The 17,469-nt window shown below is 53.4% G+C and overlaps 18 non-coding genes across 18 annotated transcripts; 6 read left to right on the forward strand and 12 right to left on the reverse strand.

Annotated features, from left to right (window-relative positions):
* The first annotated feature begins 153 nt into the window (after positions 1-153).
* TRNAL-UAA (transfer RNA leucine (anticodon UAA)) lies at positions 154-236 on the forward strand. Its single transcript has one exon. It is a non-coding gene; the product is annotated as a tRNA-Leu (tRNA).
* A 1,120-nt stretch (positions 237-1,356) lies between these two features.
* On the reverse strand, positions 1,357-1,428 carry TRNAE-CUC (transfer RNA glutamic acid (anticodon CUC)). Its single transcript has one exon. It is a non-coding gene; the product is annotated as a tRNA-Glu (tRNA).
* Positions 1,429-2,058: 630 nt separating this feature from the next.
* On the reverse strand, positions 2,059-2,130 carry TRNAE-UUC (transfer RNA glutamic acid (anticodon UUC)). The gene has a single exon. It is a non-coding gene; the product is annotated as a tRNA-Glu (tRNA).
* Positions 2,131-2,373: 243 nt separating this feature from the next.
* Positions 2,374-2,456, forward strand: TRNAL-UAA (transfer RNA leucine (anticodon UAA)). Its single transcript has one exon. It is a non-coding gene; the product is annotated as a tRNA-Leu (tRNA).
* Positions 2,457-4,284: 1,828 nt separating this feature from the next.
* TRNAE-UUC (transfer RNA glutamic acid (anticodon UUC)) lies at positions 4,285-4,356 on the reverse strand. The gene has a single exon. It is a non-coding gene; the product is annotated as a tRNA-Glu (tRNA).
* Positions 4,357-5,814: 1,458 nt separating this feature from the next.
* Positions 5,815-5,886, reverse strand: TRNAE-CUC (transfer RNA glutamic acid (anticodon CUC)). The gene has a single exon. It is a non-coding gene; the product is annotated as a tRNA-Glu (tRNA).
* A 630-nt stretch (positions 5,887-6,516) lies between these two features.
* On the reverse strand, positions 6,517-6,588 carry TRNAE-UUC (transfer RNA glutamic acid (anticodon UUC)). Its single transcript has one exon. It is a non-coding gene; the product is annotated as a tRNA-Glu (tRNA).
* A 243-nt stretch (positions 6,589-6,831) lies between these two features.
* Positions 6,832-6,914, forward strand: TRNAL-UAA (transfer RNA leucine (anticodon UAA)). The gene has a single exon. It is a non-coding gene; the product is annotated as a tRNA-Leu (tRNA).
* Positions 6,915-8,034: 1,120 nt separating this feature from the next.
* TRNAE-CUC (transfer RNA glutamic acid (anticodon CUC)) lies at positions 8,035-8,106 on the reverse strand. The gene has a single exon. It is a non-coding gene; the product is annotated as a tRNA-Glu (tRNA).
* A 630-nt stretch (positions 8,107-8,736) lies between these two features.
* TRNAE-UUC (transfer RNA glutamic acid (anticodon UUC)) lies at positions 8,737-8,808 on the reverse strand. The gene has a single exon. It is a non-coding gene; the product is annotated as a tRNA-Glu (tRNA).
* A 243-nt stretch (positions 8,809-9,051) lies between these two features.
* Positions 9,052-9,134, forward strand: TRNAL-UAA (transfer RNA leucine (anticodon UAA)). Its single transcript has one exon. It is a non-coding gene; the product is annotated as a tRNA-Leu (tRNA).
* A 1,828-nt stretch (positions 9,135-10,962) lies between these two features.
* On the reverse strand, positions 10,963-11,034 carry TRNAE-UUC (transfer RNA glutamic acid (anticodon UUC)). Its single transcript has one exon. It is a non-coding gene; the product is annotated as a tRNA-Glu (tRNA).
* Positions 11,035-12,486: 1,452 nt separating this feature from the next.
* Positions 12,487-12,558, reverse strand: TRNAE-CUC (transfer RNA glutamic acid (anticodon CUC)). The gene has a single exon. It is a non-coding gene; the product is annotated as a tRNA-Glu (tRNA).
* A 945-nt stretch (positions 12,559-13,503) lies between these two features.
* Positions 13,504-13,586, forward strand: TRNAL-UAA (transfer RNA leucine (anticodon UAA)). Its single transcript has one exon. It is a non-coding gene; the product is annotated as a tRNA-Leu (tRNA).
* A 1,126-nt stretch (positions 13,587-14,712) lies between these two features.
* TRNAE-CUC (transfer RNA glutamic acid (anticodon CUC)) lies at positions 14,713-14,784 on the reverse strand. The gene has a single exon. It is a non-coding gene; the product is annotated as a tRNA-Glu (tRNA).
* Positions 14,785-15,414: 630 nt separating this feature from the next.
* On the reverse strand, positions 15,415-15,486 carry TRNAE-UUC (transfer RNA glutamic acid (anticodon UUC)). Its single transcript has one exon. It is a non-coding gene; the product is annotated as a tRNA-Glu (tRNA).
* Positions 15,487-15,729: 243 nt separating this feature from the next.
* TRNAL-UAA (transfer RNA leucine (anticodon UAA)) lies at positions 15,730-15,812 on the forward strand. Its single transcript has one exon. It is a non-coding gene; the product is annotated as a tRNA-Leu (tRNA).
* Positions 15,813-16,938: 1,126 nt separating this feature from the next.
* On the reverse strand, positions 16,939-17,010 carry TRNAE-CUC (transfer RNA glutamic acid (anticodon CUC)). Its single transcript has one exon. It is a non-coding gene; the product is annotated as a tRNA-Glu (tRNA).
* Positions 17,011-17,469: the final 459 nt, after the last annotated feature.

The following is a 17,469-nucleotide window of genomic DNA, read 5'->3' on the forward strand; positions in this document are numbered from 1 at the left end:
AAAAGTTAGGTGTCACACAGTGTGTTTGTCATAAGCAATTACCTTTATCCTCCTGCAAAAGCCTTTTTACTCTGCAATCACCTCTTGCTGGACAGCCTGCGCTGGAGCAGCCAGCATGAAAAGGGAGCTGAGTAAGGTAGGGCCTAGGGTCTCACCAGGGTGGCCGAGTGGTTAAGGCGTTGGACTTAAGATCCAATGGACAGTTGTCCGCATGGGTTCGAGCCCCATCCCTGGTATGGGTTTTCAGCGGGTGTGTAGGAACTTGCAGATGCTTTTTTAAAGCATTTTCCTCTGCCCTCCTCACCCTCCCAGTGCCCTTCCTTAACAGTCCCAATTCACGTCTCAGCTGTGGGGTCTGCTGCTACTCTGCACTTAGCATGGATGCTTCCCAAAGCAATGCAGTGCCACCTACGCAGAGCCCCTGCTTAGAGAAATACACCTCCTATGTCTTTTCCCACTGAAGGGAGCAGGAGGAAGTACTTGCTTCCTGGGGAACATGGGCCTGCCACTGGAATTTGTTAACCCGCCTCTTGCGGATTTCTCCCCTTTCTTTGATTTACACCTGCAGGCTCTCCCTTGCCATCGGAGCAGGATCTGCTGATGCAGGCCCGGCTGGATCAAATGTGCAAAGGCTTGTCCCCAGGCCTCGGGAAAAAATTGAGCAGAGATTCCCGCCTCCGCCTCCTCTTGCCTTCCGAACGGGCTTCCAAACGGGCAATACCCTGACGGGTACCCCACGCCCCACCCTGCCCATGCCCACACCCCTGTATATGAGGGTGACCCATGTCCCTCACCCTCCATGCTCGAACGGAAGACACGTGTGTCCTGAGGGGAGCGCCAGACAGGCATTTCTCCGGCCAGGCAGACCCCTGCAGCACCCGTTAGGCTCCAAAGCCTGTACATTCCCAAGATGCCACTGGTCACTATGCAAATCAGACAGCCCTGGCCACACCCTCTCCGCCGCTGGGCTCTGCTGCTTTCGGTACGTGCAGCTCAGCTTTTTCTTACCCTGAACCAGACTTCCGTTTCAGCAAAAAGGTGGGTTGCAGTGGGTCCGGGATGCCATTTGGAGACAAAGCCTGCGGCCCTGTCAAAGATGACTTCCTGCCGCACACCATGTGGTCAGAAGCCTACGAAAAGAAGCGCACCTCGGAATACAGAATCTCACTTCTTCAAGAGCCTTGCACAAGAGATTTTCCTCCCGCCGAGGAAAGCAACTCAAAGGGAACCTTGCGAAAATCAAATTAGGAGCCAGATTGCGGGATGCTAGGCAAACTGTTTGTCAGAAAAGCAAATTCATTTTGAGAAGCCCTGACCTGCGGGAAGGAAAAGCATTCAAGGGCAGAAGAAGGACTGTTCCCTGACCGGGAATCGAACCCGGGCCGCGGCGGTGAGAGCGCCGAATCCTAACCACTAGACCACCAGGGAACCCACAGCTATACAGCAAAAGTTCCTACACTGCTCTCCTAGTGACAAAGCTCATGGGGGCTGAAAGCATATTTTATTCTACAGCGAATATGAATCAGAACTTGAAAAAACACTCATGATTCCACCAGACTGTTTGTCACTTCCAAGCACAGGCCATCCCCTCCCCCGTGCTACTGAACCGACGAATTCCTGTACAATCGGGATCCCCGGGAAATCACAAGAGGGACACCTAGTGGCCGCTGATAGCTCAAAGACAGCTGGTACACCTTCTCACACCTACCTCGTTATTCAGCTTGCTGGAAGAATACATTGCGAATGACCGATTCAAGAGTGCAAGGGAGAAGAGTGCTCCAAAGTAGATGTATACATCGCAGCCGGGTTTTCCAGCAATTTACCTTTCTGATGAGCTGGTACTGCACTTTACGCCCACATAGAGCACCTGACTGGGTGGGGGACTGCGTGCGCATGAAGGTGGCTGAGGGCAATGGGAGCAAAGCAACCTGGGACACAGGGGACCCAGCCCCTTTCCTCTGCTTTCGTCTATAGGTCGGGGTGCCTTTTTAAGGACCTTCGATTAAAAAAAGCTGAGCTGCGTGGACAAATTACGCACGTCTACGTCTTAGAGGGATCTTCCCTGACCGGGAATCGAACCCGGGCCGCGGCGGTGAAAGCGCCGAATCCTAGCCACTAGACCACCAGGGAGGAGATGCTCTTGTGAGCCTGCCTTGCTCACTTCCTTATTGTGACTAAGCTAACTCCACTGTATAGATTGCCCATAAAGTACGAGTGGGGAAAAGTTAGGTGTCACACAGTGTGTTTGTCATAAGCAATTACCTTTATCCTCCTGCAAAAGCCTTTTTACTCTGCAATCACCTCTTGCTGGACAGCCTGCGCTGGAGCAGCCAGCATGAAAAGGGAGCTGAGTAAGGCAGGGCCTAGGGTCTCACCAGGGTGGCCGAGTGGTTAAGGCGTTGGACTTAAGATCCAATGGACAGTTGTCCGCATGGGTTCGAGCCCCATCCCTGGTATGGGTTTTCAGCGGGTGTGTAGGAACTTGCAGATGCTTTTTTAAAGCATTTTCCTCTGCCCTCCTCACCCTCCCAGTGCCCTTCCTTAACAGTCCCAATTCACGTCTCAGCTGTGGGGTCTGCTGCTACTCTGCACTTAGCATGGATGCTTCCCAAAGCAATGCAGTGCCACCTACGCAGAGCCCCTGCTTAGAGAAATACACCTCCTATGTCTTTTCCCACTGAAGGGAGCAGGAGGAAGTACTTGCTTCCTGGGGAACATGGGCCTGCCACTGGAATTTGTTAACCCGCCTCTTGCGGATTTCTCCCCTTTCTTTGATTTACACCTGCAGGCTCTCCCTTGCCATCGGAGCAGGATCTGCTGATGCAGGCCCGGCAGGATCAAATGTGCAAAGGCTTGTCCCCAGGCCTCGGGAAAAAATTGAGCAGAGATTCCCGCCTCCGCCTCCGCCTCCTCTTGCCTTCCGAACGGGCTTCCAAACGGGCAATGCCCTGACGGGTCCCCCACGCCCCATCCTGCCCATGCCCACACCCCTGTATATGAGGGTGACCCATGTCCCTCACCCTCCATGCTCGAACGGAAGACACGTGTGTCCTGAGGGGAGCGCCAGACAGACATTTCTCCGGCCAGGCAGACCCCTGCAGCACACGTTAGGCTCCAATGCCTGTACATTCCCAAGATGCCACTGGTCACTATGCAAATCAGACAGCCCTGGCCACACCCTCTCCGCCGCTGGGCTCTGCTGCTTTCGGTACGTGCAGCTCAGCTTTTTCTTACCCTGAACCAGACTTCCGTTTCAGCAAAAAGGTGGGTTGCAGTGGGTCCGGGATGCCATTTGGAGACAAAGCCTGCGGCCCTGTCAAAGATGACTTCCTGCCGCACACCATGTGGTCAGAAGCCTACGAAAAGAAGCGCACCTCGGAATACAGAATCTCACTTCCTCAAGAGCCTTGCACAAGAGATTTTCCTCCCGCCGAGGAAAGCAACTCAAAGGGAACCTTGCGAAAATCAAATTAGGAGCCAGATTGCGGGATGCTAGGCAAACTGTTTGTCAGAAAAGCAAATTCATTTTGAGAAGCCCTGACCTGCGGGAAGGAAAAGCATTCAAGGGCAGAAGAAGGACTGTTTCCTGACCGGGAATCGAACCCGGGCCGCGGCGGTGAGAGCGCCGAATCCTAACCACTAGACCACCAGGGAACCCACAGCCATACAGCAAAAGTTCCTACACTGCTCTCCTAGTGACAAAGCTCATGGGGGCTGAAAGCATATTTTATTCTACAGCGAATATGAATCAGAACTTGAAAAAACACTCATGATTCCACCAGACTGTTTGTCACTTCCAAGCACAGGCCATCCCCTCCCCCGTGCCACTGAACCGACGAATTCCTGTACAATCGGGATCCCCGGGAAATCACAAGAGGGACACCTAGTGGCCGCTGATAGCTCAAAGACAGCTGGTACACCTTCTCACACCTACCTCGTTATTCAGCTTGCTGGAAGAATACATTGCGAATGACCGATTCAAGAGTGCAAGGGAGAAGAGTGCTCCAAAGTAGATGTATACATCGCAGCCGGGTTTTCCAGCAATTTACCTTTCTGATGAGCTGGTACTGCACTTTACGCCCACATAGAGCACCTGACTGGGTGGGGGACTGCGTGTGCATGAAGGTGGCTGAGGGCAATGGGAGCAAAGCAACCTGGGACACAGGGGACCCAGCCCCTTTCCTCTGCTTTCGTCTATAGGTCGGGGTGCCTTTTTAAGGACCTTCGATTAAAAAAAGCTGAGCTGCGTGGACAAATTATGCACGTCTACGTCTTAGAGGGATCTTCCCTGACCGGGAATCGAACCCGGGCCGCGGCGGTGAAAGCGCCGAATCCTAGCCACTAGACCACCAGGGAGGAGATGCTCTTGTGAGCCTGCCTTGCTCACTTCCTTATTGTGACTAAGCTAACTCCACTGTATAGATTGCCCATAAAGTACGAGTGGGGAAAAGTTAGGTGTCACACAGTGTGTTTGTCATAAGCAATTACCTTTATCCTCCTGCAAAAGCCTTTTTACTCTGCAATCACCTCTTGCTGGACAGCCTGCGCTGGAGCAGCCAGCATGAAAAGGGAGCTGAGTAAGGCAGGGCCTAGGGTCTCACCAGGGTGGCTGAGTGGTTAAGGCGTTGGACTTAAGATCCAATGGACAGTTGTCCGCATGGGTTCGAGCCCCATCCCTGGTATGGGTTTTCAGCGGGTGTGTAGGAACTTGCAGATGCTTTTGTAAAGCATTTTCCTCTGCCCTCCTCACCCTCCCAGTGCCCTTCCTTAACAGTCCCAATTCACGTCTCAGCTGTGGGGTCTGCTGCTACTCTGCACTTAGCATGGATGTTTGCCAAAGCAATGCAGTGCCACCTACGCAGAGCCCCTGCTTAGAGAAATACACCTCCTATGTCTTTTCCCACTGAAGGGAGCAGGAGGAAGTACTTGCTTCCTGGGGAACATGGGCCTGCCACTGGAATTTGTTAACCCGCCTCTTGCGGATTTCTCCCCTTTCTTTGATTTACACCTGCAGGCTCTCCCTTGCCATCGGAGCAGGATCTGCTGATGCAGGCCCGGCAGGATCAAATGTGCAAAGGCTTGTCCCCAGGCCTCGGGAAAAAATTGAGCAGAGATTCCCGCCTCCGCCTCCGCCTCCGCCTCCTCTTGCCTTCCGAACGGGCTTCCAAACGGGCAATGCCCTGACGGGTACCCCACGCCCCACCCTGCCCATGCCCACACCCCTGTATATGAGGGTGACCCATGTCCCTCACCCTCCATGCTCGAACGGAAGACACGTGTGTCCTGAGGGGAGCGCCAGACAGGCATTTCTCCGGCCAGGCAGACCCCTGCAGCACCCGTTAGGCTCCAAAGCCTGTACATTCCCAAGATGCCACTGGTCACTATGCAAATCAGACAGCCCTGGCCACACCCTCTCCGCCGCTGGGCTCTGCTGCTTTCGGTACGTGCAGCTCAGCTTTTTCTTACCCTGAACCAGACTTCCGTTTCAGCAAAAAGGTGGGTTGCAGTGGGTCCGGGATGCCATTTGGAGACAAAGCCTGCGGCCCTGTCAAAGATGACTTCCTGCCGCACACCATGTGGTCAGAAGCCTACGAAAAGAAGCGCACCTCGGAATACAGAATCTCACTTCCTCAAGAGCCTTGCACAAGAGATTGTCCTCCCGCCGAGGAAAGCAACTCAAAGGGAACCTTGCGAAAATCAAATTAGGAGCCAGATTGCGGGATGCTAGGCAAACTGTTTGTCAGAAAAGCAAATTCATTTTGAGAAGCCCTGACCTGCGGGAAGGAAAAGCATTCAAGGGCAGAAGAAGGACTGTTCCCTGACCGGGAATCGAACCCGGGCCGCGGCGGTGAGAGCGCCGAATCCTAACCACTAGACCACCAGGGAACCCACAGCCATACAGCAAAAGTTCCTACACTGCTCTCCTAGTGACAAAGCTCATGGGGGCTGAAAACATATTTTATTCTACAGCGAATATGAATCAGAACTTGAAAAAACACTCATGATTCCACCAGACTGTTTGTCACTTCCAAGCACAGGCCATCCCCTCCCCCGTGCTACTGAACCGACGAATTCCTGTACAATCGGGATCCCCGGGAAATCACAAGAGGGACACCTAGTGGCCGCTGATAGCTCAAAGACAGCTGGTACACCTTCTCACACCTACCTCGTTATTCAGCTTGCTGGAAGAATACATTGCGAATGACCGATTCAAGAGTGCAAGGGAGAAGAGTGCTCCAAAGTAGATGTATACATCGCAGCCGGGTTTTCCAGCAATTTACCTTTCTGATGAGCTGGTACTGCACTTTACGCCCACATAGAGCACCTGACTGGGTGGGGGACTGCGTGTGCATGAAGGTGGCTGAGGGCAATGGGAGCAAAGCAACCTGGGACACAGGGGACCCAGCCCCTTTCCTCTGCTTTCGTCTATAGGTCGGGGTGCCTTTTTAAGGACCTTCGATTAAAAAAAGCTGAGCTGCGTGGACAAATTACGCACGTCTACGTCTTAGAGGGATCTTCCCTGACCGGGAATCGAACCCGGGCCGCGGCGGTGAAAGCGCCGAATCCTAGCCACTAGACCACCAGGGAGGAGATGCTCTTGTGAGCCTGCCTTGCTCACTTCCTTATTGTGACTAAGCTAACTCCACTGTATAGATTGCCCATAAAGTACGAGTGGGGAAAAGTTAGGTGTCACACAGTGTGTTTGTCATAAGCAATTACCTTTATCCTCCTGCAAAAGCCTTTTTACTCTGCAATCACCTCTTGCTGGACAGCCTGCGCTGGAGCAGCCAGCATGAAAAGGGAGCTGAGTAAGGTAGGGCCTAGGGTCTCACCAGGGTGGCCGAGTGGTTAAGGCGTTGGACTTAAGATCCAATGGACAGTTGTCCGCATGGGTTCGAGCCCCATCCCTGGTATGGGTTTTCAGCGGGTGTGTAGGAACTTGCAGATGCTTTTTTAAAGCATTTTCCTCTGCCCTCCTCACCCTCCCAGTGCCCTTCCTTAACAGTCCCAATTCACGTCTCAGCTGTGGGGTCTGCTGCTACTCTGCACTTAGCATGGATGCTTCCCAAAGCAATGCAGTGCCACCTACGCAGAGCCCCTGCTTAGAGAAATACACCTCCTATGTCTTTTCCCACTGAAGGGAGCAGGAGGAAGTACTTGCTTCCTGGGGAACATGGGCCTGCCACTGGAATTTGTTAACCCGCCTCTTGCGGATTTCTCCCCTTTCTTTGATTTACACCTGCAGGCTCTCCCTTGCCATCGGAGCAGGATCTGCTGATGCAGGCCCGGCTGGATCAAATGTGCAAAGGCTTGTCCCCAGGCCTCGGGAAAAAATTGAGCAGAGATTCCCGCCTCCGCCTCCTCTTGCCTTCCGAACGGGCTTCCAAACGGGCAATACCCTGACGGGTACCCCACGCCCCACCCTGCCCATGCCCACACCCCTGTATATGAGGGTGACCCATGTCCCTCACCCTCCATGCTCGAACGGAAGACACGTGTGTCCTGAGGGGAGCGCCAGACAGGCATTTCTCCGGCCAGGCAGACCCCTGCAGCACCCGTTAGGCTCCAAAGCCTGTACATTCCCAAGATGCCACTGGTCACTATGCAAATCAGACAGCCCTGGCCACACCCTCTCCGCCGCTGGGCTCTGCTGCTTTCGGTACGTGCAGCTCAGCTTTTTCTTACCCTGAACCAGACTTCCGTTTCAGCAAAAAGGTGGGTTGCAGTGGGTCCGGGATGCCATTTGGAGACAAAGCCTGCGGCCCTGTCAAAGATGACTTCCTGCCGCACACCATGTGGTCAGAAGCCTACGAAAAGAAGCGCACCTCGGAATACAGAATCTCACTTCTTCAAGAGCCTTGCACAAGAGATTTTCCTCCCGCCGAGGAAAGCAACTCAAAGGGAACCTTGCGAAAATCAAATTAGGAGCCAGATTGCGGGATGCTAGGCAAACTGTTTGTCAGAAAAGCAAATTCATTTTGAGAAGCCCTGACCTGCGGGAAGGAAAAGCATTCAAGGGCAGAAGAAGGACTGTTCCCTGACCGGGAATCGAACCCGGGCCGCGGCGGTGAGAGCGCCGAATCCTAACCACTAGACCACCAGGGAACCCACAGCTATACAGCAAAAGTTCCTACACTGCTCTCCTAGTGACAAAGCTCATGGGGGCTGAAAGCATATTTTATTCTACAGCGAATATGAATCAGAACTTGAAAAAACACTCATGATTCCACCAGACTGTTTGTCACTTCCAAGCACAGGCCATCCCCTCCCCCGTGCTACTGAACCGACGAATTCCTGTACAATCGGGATCCCCGGGAAATCACAAGAGGGACACCTAGTGGCCGCTGATAGCTCAAAGACAGCTGGTACACCTTCTCACACCTACCTCGTTATTCAGCTTGCTGGAAGAATACATTGCGAATGACCGATTCAAGAGTGCAAGGGAGAAGAGTGCTCCAAAGTAGATGTATACATCGCAGCCGGGTTTTCCAGCAATTTACCTTTCTGATGAGCTGGTACTGCACTTTACGCCCACATAGAGCACCTGACTGGGTGGGGGACTGCGTGCGCATGAAGGTGGCTGAGGGCAATGGGAGCAAAGCAACCTGGGACACAGGGGACCCAGCCCCTTTCCTCTGCTTTCGTCTATAGGTCGGGGTGCCTTTTTAAGGACCTTCGATTAAAAAAAGCTGAGCTGCGTGGACAAATTACGCACGTCTACGTCTTAGAGGGATCTTCCCTGACCGGGAATCGAACCCGGGCCGCGGCGGTGAAAGCGCCGAATCCTAGCCACTAGACCACCAGGGAGGAGATGCTCTTGTGAGCCTGCCTTGCTCACTTCCTTATTGTGACTAAGCTAACTCCACTGTATAGATTGCCCATAAAGTACGAGTGGGGAAAAGTTAGGTGTCACACAGTGTGTTTGTCATAAGCAATTACCTTTATCCTCCTGCAAAAGCCTTTTTACTCTGCAATCACCTCTTGCTGGACAGCCTGCGCTGGAGCAGCCAGCATGAAAAGGGAGCTGAGTAAGGCAGGGCCTAGGGTCTCACCAGGGTGGCCGAGTGGTTAAGGCGTTGGACTTAAGATCCAATGGACAGTTGTCCGCATGGGTTCGAGCCCCATCCCTGGTATGGGTTTTCAGCGGGTGTGTAGGAACTTGCAGATGCTTTTTTAAAGCATTTTCCTCTGCCCTCCTCACCCTCCCAGTGCCCTTCCTTAACAGTCCCAATTCACGTCTCAGCTGTGGGGTCTGCTGCTACTCTGCACTTAGCATGGATGCTTCCCAAAGCAATGCAGTGCCACCTACGCAGAGCCCCTGCTTAGAGAAATACACCTCCTATGTCTTTTCCCACTGAAGGGAGCAGGAGGAAGTACTTGCTTCCTGGGGAACATGGGCCTGCCACTGGAATTTGTTAACCCGCCTCTTGCGGATTTCTCCCCTTTCTTTGATTTACACCTGCAGGCTCTCCCTTGCCATCGGAGCAGGATCTGCTGATGCAGGCCCGGCAGGATCAAATGTGCAAAGGCTTGTCCCCAGGCCTCGGGAAAAAATTGAGCAGAGATTCCCGCCTCCGCCTCCGCCTCCTCTTGCCTTCCGAACGGGCTTCCAAACGGGCAATGCCCTGACGGGTCCCCCACGCCCCATCCTGCCCATGCCCACACCCCTGTATATGAGGGTGACCCATGTCCCTCACCCTCCATGCTCGAACGGAAGACACGTGTGTCCTGAGGGGAGCGCCAGACAGACATTTCTCCGGCCAGGCAGACCCCTGCAGCACCCGTTAGGCTCCAAAGCCTGTACATTCCCAAGATGCCACTGGTCACTATGCAAATCAGACAGCCCTGGCCACACCCTCTCCGCCGCTGGGCTCTGCTGCTTTCGGTACGTGCAGCTCAGCTTTTTCTTACCCTGAACCAGACTTCCGTTTCAGCAAAAAGGTGGGTTGCAGTGGGTCCGGGATGCCATTTGGAGACAAAGCCTGCGGCCCTGTCAAAGATGACTTCCTGCCGCACACCATGTGGTCAGAAGCCTACGAAAAGAAGCGCACCTCGGAATACAGAATCTCACTTCCTCAAGAGCCTTGCACAAGAGATTTTCCTCCCGCCGAGGAAAGCAACTCAAAGGGAACCTTGCGAAAATCAAATTAGGAGCCAGATTGCGGGATGCTAGGCAAACTGTTTGTCAGAAAAGCAAATTCATTTTGAGAAGCCCTGACCTGCGGGAAGGAAAAGCATTCAAGGGCAGAAGAAGGACTGTTTCCTGACCGGGAATCGAACCCGGGCTGCGGCGGTGAGAGCACCGAATCCTAACCACTAGACCACCAGGGAACCCACAGCCATACAGCAAAAGTTCCTACACTGCTCTCCTAGTGACAAAGCTCATGGGGGCTGAAAGCATATTTTATTCTACAGCGAATATGAATCAGAACTTGAAAAAACACTCATGATTCCACCAGACTGTTTGTCACTTCCAAGCACAGGCCATCCCCTCCCCCGTGCCACTGAACCGACGAATTCCTGTACAATCGGGATCCCCGGGAAATCACAAGAGGGACACCTAGTGGCCGCTGATAGCTCAAAGACAGCTGGTACACCTTCTCACACCTACCTCGTTATTCAGCTTGCTGGAAGAATACATTGCGAATGACCGATTCAAGAGTGCAAGGGAGAAGAGTGCTCCAAAGTAGATGTATACATCGCAGCCGGGTTTTCCAGCAATTTACCTTTCTGATGAGCTGGTACTGCACTTTACGCCCACATAGAGCACCTGACTGGGTGGGGGACTGCGTGTGCATGAAGGTGGCTGAGGGCAATGGGAGCAAAGCAACCTGGGACACAGGGGACCCAGCCCCTTTCCTCTGCTTTCGTCTATAGGTCGGGGTGCCTTTTTAAGGACCTTCGATTAAAAAAAGCTGAGCTGCGTGGACAAATTATGCACGTCTACGTCTTAGAGGGATCTTCCCTGACCGGGAATCGAACCCGGGCCGCGGCGGTGAAAGCGCCGAATCCTAGCCACTAGACCACCAGGGAGGAGATGCTCTTGTGAGCCTGCCTTGCTCACTTCCTTATTGTGACTAAGCTAACTCCACTGTATAGATTGCCCATAAAGTACGAGTGGGGAAAAGTTAGGTGTCACACAGTGTGTTTGTCATAAGCAATTACCTTTATCCTCCTGCAAAAGCCTTTTTACTCTGCAATCACCTCTTGCTGGACAGCCTGCGCTGGAGCAGCCAGCATGAAAAGGGAGCTGAGTAAGGCAGGGCCTAGGGTCTCACCAGGGTGGCTGAGTGGTTAAGGCGTTGGACTTAAGATCCAATGGACAGTTGTCCGCATGGGTTCGAGCCCCATCCCTGGTATGGGTTTTCAGCGGGTGTGTAGGAACTTGCAGATGCTTTTGTAAAGCATTTTCCTCTGCCCTCCTCACCCTCCCAGTGCCCTTCCTTAACAGTCCCAATTCACGTCTCAGCTGTGGGGTCTGCTGCTACTCTGCACTTAGCATGGATGTTTGCCAAAGCAATGCAGTGCCACCTACGCAGAGCCCCTGCTTAGAGAAATACACCTCCTATGTCTTTTCCCACTGAAGGGAGCAGGAGGAAGTACTTGCTTCCTGGGGAACATGGGCCTGCCACTGGAATTTGTTAACCCGCCTCTTGCGGATTTCTCCCCTTTCTTTGATTTACACCTGCAGGCTCTCCCTTGCCATCGGAGCAGGATCTGCTGATGCAGGCCCGGCTGGATCAAATGTGCAAAGGCTTGTCCCCAGGCCTCGGGAAAAAATTGAGCAGAGATTCCCGCCTCCGCCTCCGCCTCCTCTTGCCTTCCGAACGGGCTTCCAAACGGGCAATGCCCTGACGGGTCCCCCACGCCCCATCCTGCCCATGCCCACACCCCTGTATATGAGGGTGACCCATGTCCCTCACCCTCCATGCTCGAACGGAAGACACGTGTGTCCTGAGGGGAGCGCCAGACAGGCATTTCTCCGGCCAGGCAGACCCCTGCAGCACCCGTTAGGCTCCAAAGCCTGTACATTCCCAAGATGCCACTGGTCACTATGCAAATCAGACAGCCCTGGCCACACCCTCTCCGCCGCTGGGCTCTGCTGCTTTCGGTACGTGCAGCTCAGCTTTTTCTTACCCTGAACCAGACTTCCGTTTCAGCAAAAAGGTGGGTTGCAGTGGGTCCGGGATGCCATTTGGAGACAAAGCCTGCGGCCCTGTCAAAGATGACTTCCTGCCGCACACCATGTGGTCAGAAGCCTACGAAAAGAAGCGCACCTCGGAATACAGAATCTCACTTCCTCAAGAGCCTTGCACAAGAGATTGTCCTCCCGCCGAGGAAAGCAACTCAAAGGGAACCTTGCGAAAATCAAATTAGGAGCCAGATTGCGGGATGCTAGGCAAACTGTTTGTCAGAAAAGCAAATTCATTTTGAGAAGCCCTGACCTGCGGGAAGGAAAAGCATTCAAGGGCAGAAGAAGGACTGTTCCCTGACCGGGAATCGAACCCGGGCCGCGGCGGTGAGAGCGCCGAATCCTAACCACTAGACCACCAGGGAACCCACAGCCATACAGCAAAAGTTCCTACACTGCTCTCCTAGTGACAAAGCTCATGGGGGCTGAAAGCATATTTTATTCTACAGCGAATATGAATCAGAACTTGAAAAAACACTCATGATTCCACCAGACTGTTTGTCACTTCCAAGCACAGGCCATCCCCTCCCCCGTGCTACTGAACCGACGAATTCCTGTACAATCGGGATCCCCGGGAAATCACAAGAGGGACACCTAGTGGCCGCTGATAGCTCAAAGACAGCTGGTACACCTTCTCACACCTACCTCGTTATTCAGCTTGCTGGAAGAATACATTGCGAATGACCGATTCAAGAGTGCAAGGGAGAAGAGTGCTCCAAAGTAGATGTATACATCGCAGCCGGGTTTTCCAGCAATTTACCTTTCTGATGAGCTGGTACTGCACTTTACGCCCACATAGAGCACCTGACTGGGTGGGGGACTGCGTGCGCATGAAGGTGGCTGAGGGCAATGGGAGCAAAGCAACCTGGGACACAGGGGACCCAGCCCCTTTCCTCTGCTTTCGTCTATAGGTCGGGGTGCCTTTTTAAGGACCTTCGATTAAAAAAAGCTGAGCTGCGTGGACAAATTACACACGTCTACGTCTTAGAGGGATCTTCCCTGACCGGGAATCGAACCCGGGCCGCGGCAGTGAAAGCGCCGAATCCTAGCCACTAGACCACCAGGGAGGAGATGCTCTTGTGAGCCTGCCTTGCTCACTTCCTTATTGTGACTAAGCTAACTCCACTGTATAGATTGCCCATAAAGTACGAGTGGGGAAAAGTTAGGTGTCACACAGTGTGTTTGTCATAAGCAATTACCTTTATCCTCCTGCAAAAGCCTTTTTACTCTGCAATCACCTCTTGCTGGACAGCCTGCGCTGGAGCAGCCAGCATGAAAAGGGAGCTGAGTAAGGCAGGGCCTAGGGTCTCACCAGGGTGGCCGAGTGGTTAAGGCGTTGGACTTAAGATCCAATGGACAGTTGTCCGCATGGGTTCGAGCCCCATCCCTGGTATGGGTTTTCAGCGGGTGTGTAGGAACTTGCAGATGCTTTTTTAAAGCATTTTCCTCTGCCCTCCTCACCCTCCCAGTGCCCTTCCTTAACAGTCCCAATTCACGTCTCAGCTGTGGGGTCTGCTGCTACTCTGCACTTAGCATGGATGCTTCCCAAAGCAATGCAGTGCCACCTACGCAGAGCCCCTGCTTAGAGAAATACACCTCCTATGTCTTTTCCCACTGAAGGGAGCAGGAGGAAGTACTTGCTTCCTGGGGAACATGGGCCTGCCACTGGAATTTGTTAACCCGCCTCTTGCGGATTTCTCCCCTTTCTTTGATTTACACCTGCAGGCTCTCCATTGCCATCGGAGCAGGATCTGCTGATGCAGGCCCGGCTGGATCAAATGTGCAAAGGCTTGTCCCCAGGCCTCGGGAAAAAATTGAGCAGAGATTCCCGCCTCCGCCTCCGCCTCCTCTTGCCTTCCGAACGGGCTTCCAAACGGGCAATGCCCTGACGGGTCCCCCACGCCCCATCCTGCCCATGCCCACACCCCTGTATATGAGGGTGACCCATGTCCCTCACCCTCCATGCTCGAACGGAAGACACGTGTGTCCTGAGGGGAGCGCCAGACAGGCATTTCTCCGGCCAGGCAGACCCCTGCAGCACCCGTTAGGCTCCAAAGCCTGTACATTCCCAAGATGCCACTGGTCACTATGCAAATCAGACAGCCCTGGCCACACCCTCTCCGCCGCTGGGCTCTGCTGCTTTCGGTACGTGCAGCTCAGCTTTTTCTTACCCTGAACCAGACTTCCGTTTCAGCAAAAAGGTGGGTTGCAGTGGGTCCGGGATGCCATTTGGAGACAAAGCCTGCGGCCCTGTCAAAGATGACTTCCTGCCGCACACCATGTGGTCAGAAGCCTACGAAAAGAAGCGCACCTCGGAATACAGAATCTCACTTCCTCAAGAGCCTTGCACAAGAGATTTTCCTCCCGCCGAGGAAAACAACTCAAAGGGAACCTTGCGAAAATCAAATTAGGAGCCAGATTGCGGGATGCTAGGCAAACTGTTTGTCAGAAAAGCAAATTCATTTTGAGAAGCCCTGACCTGCGGGAAGGAAAAGCATTCAAGGGCAGAAGAAGGACTGTTCCCTGACCGGGAATCGAACCCGGGCCGCGGCGGTGAGAGCGCCGAATCCTAACCACTAGACCACCAGGGAACCCACAGCCATACAGCAAAAGTTCCTACACTGCTCTCCTAGTGACAAAGCTCATGGGGGCTGAAAGCATATTTTATTCTACAGCGAATATGAATCAGAACTTGAAAAAACACTCATGATTCCACCAGACTGTTTGTCACTTCCAAGCACAGGCCATCCCCTCCCCCGTGCTACTGAACCGACGAATTCCTGTACAATCGGGATCCCCGGGAAATCACAAGAGGGACACCTAGTGGCCGCTGATAGCTCAAAGACAGCTGGTACACCTTCTCACACCTACCTCGTTATTCAGCTTGCTGGAAGAATACATTGCGAATGACCGATTCAAGAGTGCAAGGGAGAAGAGTGCTCCAAAGTAGATGTATACATCGCAGCCGGGTTTTCCAGCAATTTACCTTTCTGATGAGCTGGTACTGCACTTTACGCCCACATAGAGCACCTGACTGGGTGGGGGACTGCGTGCGCATGAAGGTGGCTGAGGGCAATGGGAGCAAAGCAACCTGGGACACAGGGGACCCAGCCCCTTTCCTCTGCTTTCGTCTATAGGTCGGGGTGCCTTTTTAAGGACCTTCGATTAAAAAAAGCTGAGCTGCGTGGACAAATTACGCACGTCTACGTCTTAGAGGGATCTTCCCTGACCGGGAATCGAACCCGGGCCGCGGCGGTGAAAGCGCCGAATCCTAGCCACTAGACCACCAGGGAGGAGATGCTCTTGTGAGCCTGCCTTGCTCACTTCCTTATTGTGACTAAGCTAACTCCACTGTATAGATTGCCCATAAAGTACGAGTGGGGAAAAGTTAGGTGTCACACAGTGTGTTTGTCATAAGCAATTACCTTTATCCTCCTGCAAAAGCCTTTTTACTCTGCAATCACCTCTTGCTGGACAGCCTGCGCTGGAGCAGCCAGCATGAAAAGGGAGCTGAGTAAGGCAGGGCCTAGGGTCTCACCAGGGTGGCCGAGTGGTTAAGGCGTTGGACTTAAGATCCAATGGACAGTTGTCCGCATGGGTTCGAGCCCCATCCCTGGTATGGGTTTTCAGCGGGTGTGTAGGAACTTGCAGATGCTTTTTTAAAGCATTTTCCTCTGCCCTCCTCACCCTCCCAGTGCCCTTCCTTAACAGTCCCAATTCACGTCTCAGCTGTGGGGTCTGCTGCTACTCTGCACTTAGCATGGATGCTTCCCAAAGCAATGCAGTGCCACCTACGCAGAGCCCCTGCTTAGAGAAATACACCTCCTATGTCTTTTCCCACTGAAGGGAGCAGGAGGAAGTACTTGCTTCCTGGGGAACATGGGCCTGCCACTGGAATTTGTTAACCCGCCTCTTGCGGATTTCTCCCCTTTCTTTGATTTACACCTGCAGGCTCTCCCTTGCCATCGGAGCAGGATCTGCTGATGCAGGCCCGGCTGGATCAAATGTGCAAAGGCTTGTCCCCAGGCCTCGGGAAAAAATTGAGCAGAGATTCCCGCCTCCGCCTCCGCCTCCTCTTGCCTTCCGAACGGGCTTCCAAACGGGCAATGCCCTGACGGGTACCCCACGCCCCACCCTGCCCATGCCCACACCCCTGTATATGAGGGTGACCCATGTCCCTCACCCTCCATGCTCGAACGGAAGACACGTGTGTCCTGAGGGGAGCGCCAGACAGGCATTTCTCCGGCCAGGCAGACCCCTGCAGCACCCGTTAGGCTCCAAAGCCTGTACATTCCCAAGATGCCACTGGTCACTATGCAAATCAGACAGCCCTGGCCACACCCTCTCCGCCGCTGGGCTCTGCTGCTTTCGGTACGTGCAGCTCAGCTTTTTCTTACCCTGAACCAGACTTCCGTTTCAGCAAAAAGGTGGGTTGCAGTGGGTCCGGGATGCCATTTGGAGACAAAGCCTGCGGCCCTGTCAAAGATGACTTCCTGCCGCAAACCATGTGGTCAGAAGCCTACGAAAAGAAGCGCACCTCGGAATACAGAATCTCACTTCCTCAAGAGCCTTGCACAAGAGATTGTCCTCCCGCCGAGGAAAGCAACTCAAAGGGAACCTTGCGAAAATAAAATTAGGAGCCAGATTGCGGGATGCTAGGCAAACTGTTTGTCAGAAAAGCAAATTCATTTTGAGAAGCCCTGACCTGCGGGAAGGAAAAGCATTCAAGGGCAGAAGAAGGACTGTTCCCTGACCGGGAATCGAACCCGGGCCGCGGCGGTGAGAGCGCCGAATCCTAACCACTAGACCACCAGGGAACCCACAGCCATACAGCAAAAGTTCCTACACTGCTCTCCTAGTGACAAAGCTCATGGGGGCTGAAAGCATATTTTATTCTACAGCGAATATGAATCAGAACTTGAAAAAACACTCATGATTCCACCAGACTGTTTGTCACTTCCAAGCACAGGCCATCCCCTCCCCCGTGCTACTGAACCGACGAATTCCTGTACAATCGGGATCCCCGGGAAATCACAAGAGGGACACCTAGTGGCCGCTGATAGCTCAAAGACAGCTGGTACACCTTCTCACACCTACCTCGTTATTCAGCTTGCTGGAAGAATACATTGCGAATGACCGATTCAAGAGTGCAAGGGAGAAGAGTGCTCCAAAGTAGATGTATACATCGCAGCCGGGTTTTCCAGCAATTTACCTTTCTGATGAGCTGGTACTGCACTTAACGCCCACATAGAGCACCTGACTGGGTGGGGGACTGC

This window comes from Triturus cristatus, chromosome 5_2 (assembly GCF_964204655.1).
Source record: "Triturus cristatus chromosome 5_2, aTriCri1.1, whole genome shotgun sequence".
Lineage (NCBI taxonomy): Eukaryota > Metazoa > Chordata > Amphibia > Caudata > Salamandridae > Triturus > Triturus cristatus.